This window comes from Anser anser, assembly GCF_964211835.1.
Source record: "Anser anser genome assembly, chromosome: W".
Lineage (NCBI taxonomy): Eukaryota > Metazoa > Chordata > Aves > Anseriformes > Anatidae > Anser > Anser anser.
The window spans coordinates 16,150,161-16,169,558 of NC_139731.1; the positions used below are offsets into that span (position 1 = coordinate 16,150,161).

The 19,398-nt window shown below is 47.6% G+C and overlaps 1 long non-coding RNA gene across 2 annotated transcripts; it reads left to right on the plus strand.

The window, feature by feature from the left end:
* Positions 1 to 6,666: 6,666 nt before the first annotated feature.
* LOC310888794 lies at positions 6,667 to 12,335 on the plus strand. 2 transcript variants are annotated; one of them, XR_014576165.1, is made up of 3 exons: positions 6,667 to 6,804; positions 10,171 to 10,337; positions 10,416 to 12,334. It is a non-coding gene; the product is annotated as an uncharacterized lncRNA (long non-coding RNA). The 2 variants fall into 2 exon arrangements; XR_014576166.1 differs by lacking the exon at positions 6,667 to 6,804 and adding an exon at positions 9,943 to 10,085 and having other exon boundaries at positions 10,416 to 12,335.
* Positions 12,336 to 19,398: the final 7,063 nt, after the last annotated feature.

A 19,398-nucleotide genomic window follows, 5' to 3' on the forward strand; every position in this document is an offset into this window, starting at 1 on the left:
CGTCTTAACACATAAATTTAACAATTATTATTGTGTTGCCCTTTTCCAAGAAAGGGTAAAGGAGATTTGTAGGAGCACTTAACACATGTAAATCCCCACCTCTTTAAACCAAAGCAGTGTGTTAAATGGGTCCATAAATATCATAAGTATTCTGTCCTTTTAGAAATCATACCTTTTTTTTCCCCCTTTCAATGCAATTAAACCCATGCCTTATTATAACACAACTCTTGGGAACCAGACATTTAAAAAAACTCCAAACAGGTGTTTATTGAGAAAGACAATGATCTTCGTTGGGTTAAGCGTAAGTAGAAGTCAAAGACAAAAGGCAGTCTGCATAACGCACGGTCCTGAATCACAATTTGGCAGTTTTCTGCCAAAATTAAGTTAAAATCTCATTCAGCCACGTCTCTCACCTACATGCGAGGGCTGAAATATTCAGCTGGGGCTTCTCTCTCTTCTTGCACAGCCCCCGGGAGCGCGGGCGGGATCTCCCCAGCTGCCGGGTGTCCGTCCCGCGCCGTCACCAGCATCGCCCCGCGGTCCTCGGGAGCACCCCTTCACCCCCCGGCAGGGACCCAAGCCCCTGCTGCAGATCAGCACAGGCTCAGACAGGAGTCACAGGATGTTTGGTGAGATTAAGCCCATGGTCACTGTGTGCACATGCAAACCAGGGTTCCCAGGTGTTTCTCTGACAATTAAAGTTTTTGCTTCCTTACCTTCAGTGGCTTCTGACACACCTATGGGCACCACCACCACTTCCCTGGTAGGAAAAGGGGCCACCACCAACCACCCTGCCCAAGGCAGGCTCCTGGCCTCTTGGCCAGGACTGAGTGCCCTGGTGGAGGGAGATGCTGGCCCTCCCTGGGGCTGGTGAGCCCCCGGCGAGCCCCCAGCCCACGGATGGCAGGCAAGGCCCTCGTGGGCCATTTCCACACGGGCGCCACAGCTCGCTGCTCGAGCTGGTCCTTGCAGAATACCTTCAACACATTCATTGTGATTGAAAAGTGCCTAATGTATAATTTATATGTTATGATTGCTGCACAAAGCCCCAGTTGTAAATTAATGAGGTTGGACGGTACTTAAATCCCGTATTCTCGAGTTAAAATTCACTCGCTGGCCTGCTCCTTTTATGATTCCTGTCATAACTCTGTGGTGTTGCATCACTGCCAATTCAACTACACTTTTACCAGTACGATGAATAAGGAAAAATGAAAATCGCATTTGGCACTTTTAATCAGATAATTATTTTTAAGAAACTAGCAGGAATGTTAAATACATTTTCCAGTTTTTTTCCATCTGTTCCGGCTGACGTGCAAGACTGGTGCTCTAATAACAAGGCAGATCTCATGAGCGCGCCTCATAATGAGTATTTCAGGATTATTCATGTACAAAGATATATATGTGGTATCTGTTTGCAGGACATCTGGCTGCAACATGTGCCTCGTTAAGTTACACCTGTAAATCTGAGGTCAATGCCTAAACCTGCAAGGGTACAAATAACGAGCCCCATGAATGGGGTTATTAACGGTGCCAGGTGCTGGCGGTGCTCAGGGCCGGGCAAGGCGCTGGTAACGGCCCCGGCCTCGGCGGCCGGTGTAGTGTGTCAGGAAGCAGGAGCGGGGCTAAGCTCTGCTGAAGCCGTCCTCGACGGGGCCCGTGTTCTCCGCAGCCCGGCGAATGCTTTCTCCGACTGCACGTCGGTAAAACAACGAACTCGGTGTAATTCTATAATGTTTAACTTTGTTCAGCTAAGCTGTGCGTTGTATAAACCGACTTGAATGTTTGGTTAAGGTTCAAAGCCAGCCCAAATACTTTCTATTCTGTAAGAAATATTCACTTGCTTTTTTTCCCCTTGGCGTGTTCCGCACTTGGACAAACTGAGTAAATACATAACGCAATCGAGCAAAGAGCAAGTGCCGGTGTGGGAGTCTTCCCAGCCCTCGAGCAGCAGAGCGGAGGGGAATTTTCCTCTCTTTGAGGGACTTTCTCACAGTTTTTCCAATACAAGCTGCAAAGCAGAGCGGACAGACAGCCAGGCGAAAAGTCGAGGAAAAAGGTCACGCGCACCAACACGCGAGGGATTTCGTCTGCAGTCCAAAGGGAGAGCGCACCTATGGTGTAAGGGCGAACACAACAAGGGAAATGGATTGGAGAAACAGTTGTAGGCATTTGTGGAAGCATTATCTGTAGGCTAGACTTTAAGGGGTATGGGGGTATCTAAACACGCAGTCCTCTCATGGACTTTGCAGCTCCCTCTGACAGTGAGAGAGCTGTTTCCCCTATTTTCCCTAGCTGGGAATTACAACACAGAGAAGGTTTGTTGTTTTTGCTGAATATTTTTTGTTTGCTTGTTTGTTTGAGAAAACGGTTTCTGGAAAATGACTTTCCTTGTTAATTTTACCCTTTCTCCAGTGTTCGTACTCAAAACAAGCCATTTCGCCCCCTCCGGTGCTCCTGTGAGCAGCTCTCACTGTGCCTGCGTGCTCTCAAACGTCGCAGCTGAACCGTACCTCCCGCCCGAGCTGCTGGGACTCAGAGAATTACAGGCTGCAGAAACCTCACCCTCACCACAGCCACATGAAACTAAACACGAACAAACAGGGGAACATCCCCTAATTACCGGGGGGCATTCCGGGGCGGCCAGGCACTGGGGACGTCGGGTGCCTTTGCTGAGGGCAGGCAGTGCCTGTGCTGAAACGGCCCCGGCAGCAGCAGGCACGCAGCAGCAAGCCGCGGCCGGGGGCACACCACAGCGAGCTGCCCGGGTGCTGGGCTCCGACACCCAGTACGCGGGGATTGTCCTGGGCTGGGTGCTGGGCGCCTCTGTGAGCTGCCTTCCCCCGGGGCGCGCTCAGGAGCCTGGGGAGAGCTTCTGGGGCGGCTGGGTTCCAGAAACTTTTAAAGTTTGCCTTTCCACCAGCGAGAGGAGCAAGCACAGCAAAGTGGACTTGGAAGGGGGAACGTCTCCTATTTAATTTTGCAGTTGCTATAGTGATTGATTAAATTAAAAAAAAAAAAAAAAAAAAAGCAACTTGTAAATTCAAAATCCTAATTGTACTGACAACAATCTAAATGTGGTTAGAACAGTGAGTCACACTCCAGATTATGTGTCTCAAATAAGGTTTTAATTTAAATTTAACAAGGCAATTATTGTACAGTATGTTAATTCAGTATCATTTGATTAACAAAAATGTGTTGTTTGAGCTTTAACACCTATGGTATTTAGTTAGATCTATATCTATTACATAGTTAAACCTCTCTGGCATACGTGGTGCTAATAATTAACATACAATAAGCGTGCACATAAGTGTACCTTTCTAGATTTGTTGGATATTTGTGATGCAGTAGCTGATTATTAGATATAATTCTGTATATAGGGGTGCAACGACAGCGGAGGGGGAGCAGAGGCGGCAGGTATGGCCAGTGAGACAGGCTGCCGGAGGGGGCTGGAGCAGATACGGAAAATTAACTTTGATGATCAAGGATCCAAAGATTGTGATAAATGTACAAGATGAGAAGACTGAAGTGTTAATGGATATAGCGGGCGTATATATGAAAGGGCAGGAGGGGAATGCTGCCGAGGAGATAATAGGAAACAAGGGCAGGCAGGGGACAGATTGTGACTGATTGGGCTTATACGACAGGGACACGCTTGTGGTTTTTGTTTGGTGTTTACTTCTGGTTACTGTCACAGGTTTCGCTGAAGAGCTCCGCAGCCCACAGCCTGAGCTGTTCCTGGCTGCTGCCCTGGGGCCAGCGGAGGACCCGGAGGAGTGGGACGTGCAGGGGGCAGGGGGGGAGGCCAGCACAGAAGGCTGCCGGCTGGAAGGACAGACTGCTCCCCTGTGCGCCTGGCGGTGGGCTTCGTCACGGGCAGGTCCTTCCTGGTACCAGCTCAGGGACCGAATGCACGTTTCAGCTTTCACTCCAGACCCCTCTGGGTCCCACCAGAGGAACCGTTGCCACCATTCAAGCTGGAGGAAGGTCTTCTACCCGCGCAGGGCACTTAAAATCCAACAGTGGCACAGGGTAGCCTGAGCCAGGGACCCCTCAGCTCTGCAGCCACCAGGAGAGCTGCCGGGTGTGATGCCTGCCACCAGTTCTGCTGCAGGAGGAGAGCTTTCCTTCTGCTGGGAAAGCCACTCCAGCCCGGCTGGGCTCGGTGAACACCCCAGGTTTCCTAGACGCCATGGCGCAGGACGTTCCCCCACCCACCCACACACCTCTTCATGCGTTTCATTAAAAATCTTTGAACACCGAATTTTGCACTAAGCTGAAATCTGAAAAAAAAATAATAATAATAATGGTGAGGCATAATGAAAATATTGAATCTGGTATTGAGTTCAGTACCGCAAAGATGACTGCACAGCATTGTTTTATTCATTTTCACATCTAATCCCATAAAAGCTTCTGTTTCTTAATATTGGAAGTTGCCAAGGAATTCAAGGCCTTCTTCCAGAAGTTAGGTCAATACACAAAGTCTTGATAATGAGTTGTTGGTGACTCAGCTCTGAGACTTGGCAAGGGCGGGAGGAAGTTTTCGGAGCTGGCTCCGATCCTTCCTCCCCACAAGATCCCAGAGGGTCATAATGACCAGCTGCACCGCTGTCTCGACCCAAAACTTGCGGGTTATCTGCAAGTCTCTATCTTCTCCCACAAACTTCTTAACGCATATGGAAAAATGCATGAGAAGACCGGGAGCCACCAGGGAGCCGAGTGCCATCGAGACGCGGGTGACATCCACGTCTCCATCCTCCTGGCGAATGCAGACAGCACCACCTCAAAGCTGCCTCCGGGGCTACTCGAGGCAGAGACCTGGGCGAAGAATTGGGCCTTTCCCTCATAAAACCTCCCCAGATATGGGTTTTTTCCTGGCAAACAGAGGGCTGAGGGGAGCGAAGCAGCGCCATCACACGACCCCGGGCCACATTTCCCCCTACGGGGCAGCACCGACTCCTTTAGGTGCACAACCTGCCCCAAAGGCCCCAGGACATTCCCTGCCCTGCCAAGCCCGGCCTGCAGCGTTAACAAATGATAGTGCATTTTCAGCACGAGGTACTTTTACACTGCTAATTGATTTTGAGCCATTTCTGGTGGATATTTATCTTCAAATAAAGCGCGCTTCCTTTTAAATCCATATTCTCAAGCCTCTATGTCTCATCTCTAAATCACAAGCTTTTACCTTCAACACAAGCTTCCAAACTGGTGGACTTTGGGGTTTTGCACTGGACTGCCCTCTTTCTACAAAAAGGAAAGAGCTAAAAACACGTTAGTGGTAATGGTTTACAGCACCACCGTTGAGTGCTAAAGTTGTTTTCCTATGAATATAGATTACATTTTTTTACATAGCAAGTAAACAGATGCATAAAGATGCATTATTTCATAAGCATAAAAAAACCTGCTGCAAGTATAGTGCTTTTAATTTGTTTTTATGATTACTTGTAATTAATTAGCATCAAAAGTAAATTATCAACATAGCTAAAAATTGAAATTGTACCAGCAAATGCAGGAATGATTTCGCTGGTTTATCTTTATACTAAGGTGGAAAAAAGAAATTATCCTGTTTTTTTTTTAACTATGCTTAAATTAAAGTGTCAAATGCTAGTGGCAGTACAGCCTAAAAATGTACAAAAAGAGAAATAATATTCTATAATTACAAGCTGTGCGGAGAGCATGCCATGCACATAAATATTTAAGGCAGTTCTAACAAGTTTGGCTTATTATTAAAGTTGTGTTTCAAAAAGAATTTTTAGAAATCATGTTTACACTTTATGGAGCAATTTATGAGGTCACTGTTCATGCACCTCATCAAAAACTTCAACCTTCAACTGAAAGCCATAAAACGGAGGCATTTTGACAGGATCTGGAGACTTTTAACAAGTTCTTGCTGCTGGGCTCGGCGGCCCTCCCCTCCCCGGGATAAACGGCAGGGCTGGTTGTGCTTTGGTCAACCTAAACCAAACCAACGGGCTGCAAACCAGCGATCTGCCTGACCCCCATCCATTTCCCTTGACATTTACTGCCGCGTCCCGCCCTGCTGTCAGACGGTTTACACAATCCTTTGGAGGAAGGACGTGGAAACGACAAGAAGCGAGGTGGCTGTCGGGGGGCAGCGGCGGTGCCCCCCCAGCCAGCGTGCGGGAATGCAGCTGATCCCCAGCTAGCCCCCGGCCCGCTGCCCCGACTTCAGAGAAAGTCAGCAGCAAGGGGAGAGGAAAAATAAACAGGCTGGTCACGGGAACGCTCTCCTACTCGCTCGGTAACTCTGAAGCTGGTGTTCCTTGCCTGTGCTCACTGGGTTACGTTAGGAGGAACTTCGGTGAGCAGTGTACCTGGGAGCAGCACTGGGATCCGCCTTTTGTCAGAGACAGAAAACACAAAACCATCATTTCCCCACTGTTTCCCCTCCACCTAATCAGAGGAATAGAGTAGGTTCTGTGTGGGGAAACGCTAAACACAGACTTTAATTAAATCACAATCAAAGTAACTCTGCGTAAAGCAAATTATGCCGGAATAAAATACTCAGGCACAGGGTAACTTGGGAGGCGTTCTTAATGATTTCCTCCCCTTCTCTATGGCCCTTAATCCAATTAATTAATGCTATCAGGCTCTGGGATGCCCACAGACAGCAGGACCCTGAGCTGGGTGTTTCAGAGGAGGGGTGTGCGTGGTGGCATCCCGGGTCAGTGCAGAGACCTCCACTGGTGGCCAGGGTTTACTGATAACTCACGGCGGCTTCTTTAAGCAAATCCCCAGGCTACCAATCCTATTTCACAAAGGCGTGCAGACCGCTGAGGCTTTGAGGTGAGTGCTCTGCAGTCTGACAATCTTCTTGGTCTTCCAAAACCAGCAAAGACTTGGGGAAGAGAAGTAGTTCTTGGAGATATATCCATAACTCTGTTTCTGTGTGTGCATCTCCAGTATTTATCATCCTGGAACCTTCCTGTGAGCTGCAGAGGCTGCTAACCCTTTTTCAAATGAGCGTGGTGCCTGATAAGCTCTTTTTAAACACCACTTTTACTATTAAATGCCAAATCTAGAGCTCCATGCCCTGCTTCATTAGTTATTAATGAAGCAACATATTTGTTCAAAATTTATGATTGTTGATTTGCTCCCATCATTGTATGAAATATTAACACAGCATTTGTACTTGCAACCATTTTGCAGACATTAGATTGTGAATTTGCATATTCATGAATGCTCATAAATGTTTAAGGAGACAGCACAGAAAGCATGTGAGCTGTCAGGGAGCCAGTAAAAAGGCATATTTACAGTGTTAATAAGTAGTTGAGTTTATAGGACAAAACGGCAAGTAACAAATTAAATGAATTTCAGTTTGCCTGTTGCAACAAACTACAGTAGCTTTTCCTCCTCTTCCTTTTACTAAGCTGAGTAAACTTCAAACCCGCCTGTGAAATTCTCCGTCGAGCAGCTCACGATGCAGCTGAGACGTCTTGCTGCTTTTGCTAGGACTTCAGCTTTTCACGACGTCGCGTTTCCATCCAGCAGCATGCACGGAAGACATCTGTGCTGTGCAGTTCTGTAATTTGACTGTCTGCTTATCTGCTGCCAACGGGAGATGCAGGGCTCCAGGGCTGCGTCCTCGCCGGCTCATTAGCGTGGCATAAGGCAGCGCTGGAGCAGGGAGGCTGCGGGGCTGCGTGCTGCGCCAGGAGGTCCTCCCGGGAGCTGCAGGCTCCCACCGGCCTCTGCTGGCCCTGGGAACGTCCTTCGGGATGAGACCTTCGTTACCTGGGTGCGCGCACCTACAGACAGATGAGCCTGGGAAGCTCGGCATACCTTTGCTTGAAAACCGGGCTTTGTTTCATAAAGCATAGGCGCAAACATTTCATACCTACGAAGTGTGTACACCTAAAACTGGCTGCTAAAAGGAAATTAATCTTGTGTAAATCTTGGAAACTGAGGCAGCCACTTTGCTGACCTGATTAAAGTTTTGGAGGTATTATTGCTAGCCAGGGAAGACAGTCATTATTTAGAAGAGCTATATTTCTAATAAAATGCTAGATTACTTTTATTAAATAATCATTTCATGTTTATTAACTTTTCTTTAAAGCAGGACAGTGATTCATTGGCAAGACAGAAAAACTTCCTTTTCTGCTTACTGGATTTTTCCCCCCCTGCAAAACATAAATCATATTTTGTGTGAAGTGTACATCCTTGCTTTGAGCTGCCCATGTTTTAATAGCATAGCTAAGTCAGTTATTTTAATCTCTGGTACTTTATAATAAATGCTTTTTATTGATTTTTGTTGTACACTGCCATGAATTGAATAAACTGTATACATGAGCAGCTGAGAGAAAAAGGCTGAAGGAGAAAATGCGATCAGCATGTTTCAAAGTTAAAGGTGAAAACACTATGGTTAGCACTTTCTTGGTCAGCAGCTCCCTGGGAGTGCCATGAAAAGCAGCGAGCATGATGTACGTGTTATTCTTTCCTCTTAAAGACCCAGAACTGGAGTCATTCTTTGGGGAGGCCAAGTATGATGTACTGCAGATATTTCTTCAAAATGCAATTAAAAAAAAAAAAAAGATTTTCCTTGAAAACAAAAAGATCAACGTGTGCTTTGTTAATCCTGAAATTCTGAATTTCAAAAATGACATTTTTGAAATGTACTGGTGGGAAAGAATTACGGATCGTCTCTCTCCCACTCATCTTTGCTCCAAGGCCACGCAGACAGGGAGCGGAGCACAGAGCGCCAGGCACGCAGCGGGACTCGCTGGGGGGCAGCCGCACGGCGCCCTGCCTGCAGCCCAGCCTCGTGCCCCGGAGGAAATGAAAGCTGCTCCGGCACTGTGCAGAGGGCTGAGGGTGGCACCACGGCTTTGTCCCTGGGACCTGCCCAGGCAGCGAGAGCTGAGCAGCTGGGACGGGTGGGAAGAGCACGAGGGGACGGGTGGGAAGAGCAGTCACCAAGCTGCAGCCCAGCCCGGGGGTTGTTGCCCCGGGGATTGCTGTCCACGCCAACCTATTTTACAAACCTTTCTTCCTTGTATCCAGAGGAGAGGGAGCTGCAAACCCGGTGTCTGATGGTTTGCCAAGAACCGTATAGCACATAAATAACTGTTTCTTTAGCCATATTGCTTTCCCCAACCTAAAACCAGACACTCCCTCCCGTGGGGACAAGTCTTAAACACCAGCAGAAGAACGACACTGGTTTATTATTTCCCTGAGTCCCCTCTCTGCAGATGACCTATAGAAGTGATTTAATGCAGAGCCGCTGGAGTTCCAACACTTTCTCTGTGCTCCTCAGGCTGAGACGAGCTGATTTCTTTGGGGTGTTATAACTATGACCTGCTCCATTAAGTAGCAAACAAAGTACAGCTGGATATAGCAAGCTCAGCTTGACTCTTAGCTTTCACGTAACCTGCTTGATTAGGAAAAATGTTGTGCCCTTGTCACACAGCTCCTACTGTAGTCTGAAAAGATGGGTATCCATTGATTTCTGCATAATATGGATTCACACTGTCTTTCCACAACAGCATGTTTCACACCCTAAAATAACCTGGCAAAAACCATTATTTTTCCTGCTGGTTTAGCTGTAAAAAGTGTTACTACTCTAGGTAATGTGCTGCTTATTACACAATTACCTGAAGTGCTTTACAATGCATTAATTGCTGCTTGATTTAAACATTTCCCATTTAGGAACCAAGCTATATCATTGTGACAAATTACAAGTCAATAATCTGGTTACTAAGAAGAGGAAATGAAGAAGCTGGGGACTGCTTCATTAAGGGAAGCAGACCATTGCTAAGTGAAATACCAAGCTGATGCTATTATCAATATTGTGATGCATGTACGCTGATGCATGCTGCAGAGGCAAGCGGGAAAGCAGAAGGTAAAACTGATCCTCTTGTAGTGATGCACTTGGCACTCAAAATAATGATTGTGAAGACCTAACGGTGAATTAATTCAGGCAAAGACTTGTTTCCTCATCAGGGCTTGTTCTGCCCTCAGCTGGGAGCCCAGGCGTGGGGTTCAGGACGAGGTGGGTTTTCCAGGATGCCGGTTGCCACAGCAATTGAACGTCCCTTGGCTGAACCTCCAGGTTCCTCCCTGCTACGGATGTATGCTACTTTCCATGAGAAGTCACAAAAAAATGAAAGCTACACGTCGGGTATCTCCTGCTTAAAGAACCCGTCTCTTCTGCAGGATGCTGTGGGTCTGCTGCTGGAGGCAGAAGGGAAGAGGACCTGGCGCTGCTGGAAAAAACACCCCAGGCTGCTCTTTACAGTTGATCTGCACCCAGAAGTGCAGGTGGAAATGTGCACAGCCGGTACAGTCAGGGACTTGGCTGGGATTTTGGTGTTGCCAAAAATGTAAGTGTGGTACCCCCCCACTTAAAAGGATTCCAGGTATGACTGTATTGCATTATTTCAATTTTCTTTCCTTTTCAGGGTCTCTGGAGGTCATATTTAGAAGCTCTACCCTGCTGTTATTAAAATCCGCTATGCTTTTATCATCAGTTGTCTTCAGGGGCTGGGACTGTTAATAACACACTGAGAAACCTCGTGGTATTACTCCCACAGTCAGAGGCACTTTTTTTTCTCAGAATTGCTCAGCATTAGCCTAGCTCTGTCTCATCGATTTTAGAGGGAGCAGAATGAGATCAATGCAAAGAAAATCCTACCATTAATGTTTTGACTTAAGCTTTGTATCGCTTCTTACAAGGGCATGCACAGAGATGTCATATTTTAAAAGCACTAATGTGGGAAAAATTAACACGAGTGATTTTTAACGGAGGAGTAATCAGTAGAAGAAAACCCGAGCGTGGAAATAAATAGAATTACCACATAAAAAGCAATCCTAAGTAGAAAGGACAAGAAAGGAGATAGAAAATTGGAGAATAAGGATGAATTATGAGACTCGGTGTAGCAGAAGATGGTACATGAGACACACATATTTGACAAGCAAGGTGCTGGGCTGACACCAGATAAAGCAGAGGGGAAAGGGAAGCCAGTGGGACTGAGGGTGGAAATTGAGAACCGGCACTGATGTTCTCCAAGTCAATTTGAGGTGCCTGCAGCATGCTTTCCTTCCTGCAGCATCCACCCCACATGCACGCCACTGCAGTGGGGAGCTGGGACCCCCGGCAGGGGCAGCCCGAGGGGATTTCTGAGCCCAGACGCGAGGTGTGATCAGTCCCTGCATGCCTCCCATGGCCAGAAACCTTACCAGCTGGGCGAGGGCGAAACACAAGCCCTCCGCAGCCCTCCAGACTCACAGAGACGCTGCCCTGAGTGAGGCGAGAGCTCTGCAGGCCCCTGCAGCCTCCCGCCTCCCTCCCTCGGCCCTGCCCCAGCACCGCTCGGTGGCAGGGCCTCCGCTCGCTGCCAGCACCCGGGGGCACGCGGCCACGGCCATGGGAGGCTCCTGCCACCGGCCTCCTGAGAGCATCGGGCCGCTCCTCGTGCGGGCCCGAGGGAATGACGGGCACAGGGCACGTCTCTGCCCGCACTGAGAAGCCATAGGCTGCACGCTGCTGCAGAGGGAAGGGGAGGAATAAATCATCGGGAATGGCCTTAGAAAGCCAACCATCGGGCTGACTTAAATGATGATTGATGAAGCTACTGACTGGAAAAAGATAGTCTTGCCATTAAGCCGTGGGACTGGGGCTCAGGAGAGCCAGGCTGTGCTCTTCCTGGGCAGATGGACTTCACGAGTGTCTTCGGGCAAGTCATTTAAGGGCAATTTGTCAGGATGAAGGGATAAATCATCAGATATATTACTACGGTAATATTTATGCAATAAATATCTATATGGTTAAAGTTACTTATTCTGTAGTTACAAGCACGATTTAGATTTATATGTTTAACCATGTACTTTTGTTTCTAACCCTGCAGTTCAGCTGCCGAGGTGTCCAACATCCTTTCTACCAACAACACAGTTCAGGCCTTAATATTCCTCCGTTGCAGTTTTCTCCTCTGCCCAGAGGGGAAGGGGTCTGCCCCTTCACAGGGCTATTTCAGGACCAAAGTTATTACTTAGAAAAAAGTTCAAGATCCACAGGAAGAGATGAAGAGGCAAAGCATTGCATATTTCACAACAAAATTAAAATGTTCATCAAGTGAGGGGAGAACAAGGCCTTCTCAAGGAATTGCTCTCAGGCCACCACCTCAGTGACTACGTAAGCAATTCACAAACCTCTGCAAAGTGAAAGGAGCTAGGACATAAAAGAGCTCAAAACCATGCCCTGGTGTATACATTCTCCATATGTCTGACCTTCCAGAACGACACCAGAGTTGCTGGACTGCCACCCCTGGTGACAGAACGGCAGCATTTTGGGGGCTCCCAACGCCCGTGGCCTGTCCCAGCCAGAGCCGAGGTACTGGGCCTGTGATTTCAGCTGTGAGCCTCCCTCAACCAGCCCTCTGGTAAACTGCCACGTTTGCTGGTTTTGTAACATAGATTAAGACCGACTAAGGACCTTGGGCACAACTATTAAAGTATTCACTTGTGAAACCCAACTGGATTAAAAATAGTTTTCCCTGGAGAAGAAAAATCCCCATCAAACAACGGAGCAGGGAAAACTGCAGACCTCTGACCCTTCTTCTTTCTGGTGTTTCTGCTCCCTTTCAATCTGTGCTCGCAGCCCCCAGCCCTGCTAACCCCTGCGAGCTGCCGCGGGTGGGGAGGCCCCAGCAGGGTGCCCGTGGTGGGACAAAGCCATCGTGCGGCAGCACACACACCGTGACACCGCGCCGCGCCGCCTGGCAACACCCGGGCGAAATTCTGGCCGTTTTGAGGTCAGCGGCAGATTTTCCATTTACTTCAGCAGGGACAGAATTTTGCCCGAGGTGCCTGCAGATGTTCAGAGTGATGCCCCAAGGCCCTGCAGATCACCATGCCTTCACTTTCTACCTTTCGCATTTCCTTCTGCCTCGCTGCCCGCTGCTGCAGCCTGCGTATCTCCCAGCCCCACCTGCCTTGACGAAATAGCTCATGGGTGGCCAACTTCTGGTTCTTGAGCCATGGTTGAGCTACAAGAAAATTGAAGGCAGCTTTCATACCAAAATTTATAATGAGGCTGTTTGTGCACAGAAGCTCCTGAGTAATCCCGATTTCCAGCTGTGGGGGAAGCCAGCCAGCTCGGACCCACAGCGGACCCACAGTGGTCCACCCCTGGATGCAGCTGCACGTCAGCCCAGTGCCATCAAGCAACACACGGAGCTCTGTCTCTCCCGCCCAGCCCTGACGTTCTCTGTGCAGGAAGACCTCAGCTCTTTGCACCTTGGAGGGCTGGAGGATGCGTCCCGCGGCTCAGCACCATGTGGGGACCGAAGGGAGAGAAGGTGCCGTCCTTGAACCAATGGACATCTGCTAGCAGCTTGGCTCCAGTGCTGGCGTGGTGGCTGCACTGCCCGCGGTGGTCCCCATGGTGCTTCCTCCCTTTTTGCACGCATACAGCAGGGCCGAGTTTCCAGAGCTGCCCGAGCTTTTTTACCAACCATGAATTTATACAGAACCAAAGAAGATTTCATGAAAATGTGAGTCACTGTGGAGCTATGATGAGCAAGAATTTGAAGAAGATTTATAATTTATTGGCCAAGATCATAGTTCAGTAAGAGGGACCCTTGATACTGCATTTTGTCTATCTCCCAAAGTATTTTTAATACTTAAATAATTTAAGAGCTCAAATCCCATTTACAATAGCATCATGGAAATCAAAGTCATTCAAATCCAATAACAAATATGCTTATTTATTTTCTTTTGAAAAAGCGTCCAGAGGGAAAGAGGTAAGAATTTAATATTCTCTAGAAAGACTGAAATGTTCTAGAAAGACTGAAATGAGTAAAGAATTTCCTAACTAAGAAGTTTTATTTTTATACTTTCTAGCTGAGAGAATACCGTGATGGTTTTATGACTTGCAGAACCACACTTCCACAGGACGTTTCATCAGGATATTCTTCTAGTGGAGATGTCCAACAGCTCGTTCAGAAGAAAGTTTCTTCTTCTAGGAAGTTCTGTGACACTTCTACAAAGTTTCATACATCAAGATAAACCTGGCCTTCCCCTCTCATATCTTCCTCCCTCCTTACTCAAGGTTCGGGCCGAGGCACCGGGGTCCCTGCTCTGCTTCTCACCGGAGGAGGAGAGGGGCCTGGCTCTCGCTGCTGGCAAGGTACTCTCGTGCTGCTCTGCCGGAGTTTATCTTCTTAAACAGTTCTCCTGGCAGCCCAGCCTTGTCAATCCTGCCGTAACGACACACTATTAGTCAGTGCATGTATCTGCACCCCTCCCTTCAGGGAGAAATATTTGTGTAATAAAACTGTTTTCAGCAAAATGTGAACCAAAGTTGGTTTTTTTTTGAAAAGAAAAAAAAAAGAAAAAAATCCTGGTGCTTGTGTTTCAGTCACAGGCTGATAAAATGGCTGTTTCAGAAAGTGCTACAATGTGATGGAGCCTGAAATTACCAGAGTCATTTCTGATGAGGCTGCTACACATGTAAATAAATTGTCATGGAGAAATACTCTCAAGAAATTCTTCACATCCAGACAGTAACTTTAAAAAGCCAGAATCACCAGTAGGTATTAATCAGTATCCGAGGTCTGCAAATATTTGCTTGTTTCCATAGCGATTGGTAAGCCTACGTACAAAAAAATACCTTTTCTCACATACGTTATCATCACTTCCTAATAATATAATCATAAAACCATTTCTCAGGCCAGGCTGAGAGGAGAATAAACACCATTAATTAACAGATTCATAAACTAGTGGAGGAGGAGGTGGCAAATGAGGAACTGAGTGTAACATGCACATAGGAGCAGAAGATGATGGCCTGGGCCTTTTTCATTTCTTGAGGAAACTTCACAAACTCTTAATTATCTCACAAAATACTATCTGTCTTTTTTCCAAAAATAAAACTTCTGACAACTGTTCAAACCACGCCGCACTCTCACCCACAAAACACACATTTAAGTAAAAATATAAAGCCATGGCTGTGAAGTGTCAGAGTAATTTATCTGAAGTAGAAAAGTGAGACTTCTGGCACCGCTCTCGAAATCAACTGAGAAGTTCTCTGCCAGAGAGGGATGCTGCGGAGCGCTTGTCTGGAGCTACGGGGAATGTGGCACGTTACAAGAGAGTAACATTTGGCCGGCTAGTAAATTAGTAATGTAATTTGCACAGCGCATACAGGATTCCGCACAGGAACAACAGTTGTCTTAAATAATCAGTCCTGCGAACAACAGGCTCCTGCTTATAATGGAGCTTATGTTTCCCAGTGCAGCCAGCCATACGACTGCACGGTCGTATTCGAATTTTTTTATTTTTCTGACAAGGTTGGTTTATTTGTGCACACACACACGCGCATGCATTCACGAAAATGCATATACGCACGTGTTTGTGTGTGTGCAAACGTAGAAACCTGGAAGCAACTGAAAGACAACAAGGAAGAAATCTCACTCCTGGGCCTGACAGAAGCTAACTGAATGCACGCTGAAAATCAAACTCGGCCTGCGGTGGTACCAGGGCACCGACGCTCGTGGTGCCTTGTCGGGGACGTGAACTGGAAGCTGTGTGCCTCGGAAAGGAGGAGCTCTTCTCTTGAGCCACCCTCTATGGTTGCTTGGAGAAGTGTCCAAAGAGAGAATAATTCCCTTTTAGTTTGCGTCTCAGTAATGCCCAACCTCCTGTATCTTCAAAACTGACCCCATACGCGTTGTTGGTAGTTCTAATGAAGAACCGAGGAAGAAAATATTTCCACACACACACTCCTACTGATGGAAGCTCAAATCAGATACTGCTGATTTATTTTCCGGTTTCTGCAAGTGTCTTGTTTTATCTTTTGGAGGACAAAATGCGTTTTCAAGCCACAGGACAAAAGTTAAGCAGCATTATTGAGACAAAGAAGGTCCCCAAACCAGGAGGATTTTAAAAACTGAAGACGGTATCTACACAACTGAACCTGCACGAACCTACTTACTTATCAGGGAGGATTCACGGTGCCCGGTCAGTGCCTCCGTGTGAAGGCAAGAGGGCATCCCTCTTGCCAGCTTTGGGAGGAGGAGGAGTGTGTAGGTCCTTCTTGCTTCCCGGCTGCACAGACACCTAAGCTTGGGGTTTTCAGAATAAATCTGAGAATTTCTGCCACTCTGATGCCGTTATGTTTTGCAGCCTGAGACGAGGAGAGGAGCGTGGCTGGCCTCTCGTACCGGCGTGCTCACGGCAGCTGGATAGCTAGCAACAGCTCTTGTTGATTAATAACATATTGCCATCTGTAAAAAGAATTGAACATATATATATGGGCTGCAACATTTAGCAATCTCAAATGACATCTGAGTAATGTTGATTTTGTTTAGATGACAACCTCATTATGGTGCATAATTGCTAAGCAATCTCCTAGTAAACACTGGGTTAAAAACTACTGGAAGATGCTTGTTCCTCTCATTATTAATTAGCATGTGTCCACTCCGCCAGATCCAGAGCCCAAACTTCATTTGTTATGTTCAGCCAAATGCATGAATAGCTTTTGAGTAATTATTTTCCAACATCATCTAATACCTCTCTGCACATCAATTAAAAATCCTCTTAACAAGGAACTGCATTTTGTTTGAGATCAAATGCCTAGTCCAAAGCTGTATCAATCATGTAGAGCTAATTAGTGGGTCTGCTTTATATCATTTGTTTTACTTTATTATTCTATTATACACTTCCTAATGAAACCAATTGAACAATTTTAAAATCTTTGTTCAATTAATTGAAGGCTTAAAGGCCAGCTACCTAGGCAGGCTTTTTCTGCTTTAAAAAGCATACATGGAAAGAAGAAAAAAATCCGTACACGGTTTATATCTGTTTGTTTTATGTGGTAAATGCTCTACAGCTGTTTTTAAAGGTTTATCACTACTTTTATATTGCTTGCAAATAACTTACGGCTCACCAGACCCTTGAAGCCCTTTGTTCACGGTCACGTGAATTTGGAGAAAAGGCTTGAAAAAGGGGAGAAAGATCTGCGGGAGCTGGTCTTGAGAGCAGGGCTGCCACGTCCCTGCATTATTACCAGTCAATGCTGGCTTTTTCTGAGCCAGTCGCATGGTGTTCGTCCTCACTGCAAAAAAGGAGCTGTGAAAAGTGTGGTCAGGGGAAATGCTTGCTAGCAGACGTTAACCTTTTAATTCTTTTATATTAGAAAACCAGTGGATTAAATGCGATGTGAGGCTCTAAAAGGTTGATACTATCTAACTTCTCACATACGAGTAGTTTGGCAGAAGCCATTATGGGCACACCTGTACTTTTGACGTTCGAATAGAAGCATTTTTGAAAAAATGAGGTTAATAAGTAATATTAATATACCTTTAATCACTATAAACGTATGTTACACTGCACTATAGCTGCACAGAGTGTCTCCCCTTCCCACGTGCCGTGCCTTCTGCATTCCATGGGTATTACAAGAAGCACCTTTTGACCCCAGTCCCAACGTGCGCACCATGCCCAGGACAGCTGGGGGGACAGGTGCCGCCGTGCTAACACCAGCGGCGGGCGGGCTGCTCTTCTCCCAGGCTGGGCTCCGGCACCCAGACACGGAACTCGCCCCCTTTTCACCAGCAGCTCCCGCAAGCAGGCTGGGAGCTGACGGCCGGAGCCGAGCAGCGCTGACTTCGCTGTCCTGAGCTGCCGAGCCACAGCGCTCTCAGCGCCGCTGCGTTTTCCAGGTACCGCAGGGAGGGGAACCCAGCTGGCAGGCCGGCTTTTCTGATGGTACGCGGCCCAGAACAAGTGGTTCCTGAGCACCCTGAAACACGGCTCTCAGGCTGTGGCAAGAGCGCAGGAGAGCTGGGCAGGGGGGTTAGGAAAGATGGGAATGCATTCATAAATACATTTAAAATCCCACGAGGGAGGAGCGCGACAGGCCAGGTCTGCCTGAGCACACACCTTCTCACCTCCTCCCTTTTGCTGGGGCCACGTCCGCTGCCCCTGGCAGCAGCTGTGCCCCCATTTAAGCCTTTCACCAAGGCACTTCCACGGGAAACATTCCTGGATTAGAGAACCGGCACATTACTAGCAGCTCTGCCTGCTTGGGAGAGATTCGAAAGGGCAGGGTGGGTTATAATGTTGTCTTCTGCGGCTCGCAGGGGCTGCAGGGTCACCTCATAGACAGTGCCTTACTGGACTGAACTTTTTGTTGGAGCTGAAAATAGAAACAGTGAAATAACCTTAAACATCAGCTCACACAGAATACACCGGCACCTACACACTCAAGGTGCAGAAATAGTTTTGCCAACAAACACTGCCTTTACCCCTTCTGTACTAATTTTAAAATGTCAAAGTGCCTAATTCCCCAAGTATTTCTGCCAGGACATATCACATGTCACAAAGCATATCTAAATTAATGTACAATCAGGGTAGTTAATGTTGGTAAAGTAGAACTAATTTTCTCCAGCTAGCTTGTCTAAATGGTCCTCTCTGCAGCAAAAGTGAATCCATTTTAACTAAATAAAACTGACAAATCAGCAGATGCTTAGGGGCTTACAGCAAATGGACTGTGTTTCCTTTTTCATATGGGTAAGAAGGGTAAAAATAAGAATAACTTTCACATGCCGTCAGATTGCTTTGGAGAAATCAAGTAGTATTACAGAAGCATTTGAGCAGAGGGAATTCAGATTTAGACCTCTAGAAATCTGGGTTTGGGAGCTGACTTTCTACTTCTTTTTTAATATCAAAAAGAAATCCTGCATTTGTTACAGGCTGAATTTAAAGACACATGCCTCCCGGAGAAGTGCCATGCTTCCTTCTGCCTGCGCACCCGGGCAATTCCCATGCCTTCAGCAGGAGCATCCCCACCTGCCACCGCCACCCGCTGCAGAACAAGGAGCTCGTGCACCCCGCGGGGCTCTGCCCGCTCCGACGTGTGCGTGGCGGGCTCTAGCCATGAACGGTGTGGCCACACGCACTAGTGTCACCCGTGGTTTGGACAGCAACATGCCAGCCCCGCAGCCCAGCACCTCGCCCAGCCCGGGGGTCCCACCTCAGCCCAGAGCCCACTGCCCACGGGCCCTACAGCAGCTGCTGGCAGCACGCGAATGGCAAAGACAGCTCAGAGAAGGCAGAGGGAAGCCAACAGTCCTGGAGGCTTAAAGAAAATGGGAGACAGTGCACCATAAAGAAATCCCAAGAGGCGTGGGAGAGAACTGCCTGGCCTCGGGAGCACTGGAGCCTTCCTAGTGTCTGGTCCTGGTGATGGTGTCGCAGTTAAATTTCATCTGCTGGAGAGTTACCAAAGCCTTGGTGGTCTTGGCTCATGCCTGCACCTTGATGGGATTCCCCAAGCAGATGTTCTGCCCCTTAGCCAGCCCCATTGAGCAAATGTGTACCAAAGCATGCGTGACCCTGGAAAGCCACAAACACGTCCCAGGAGTGTGCACTGCAGCAGGCACAGATCCC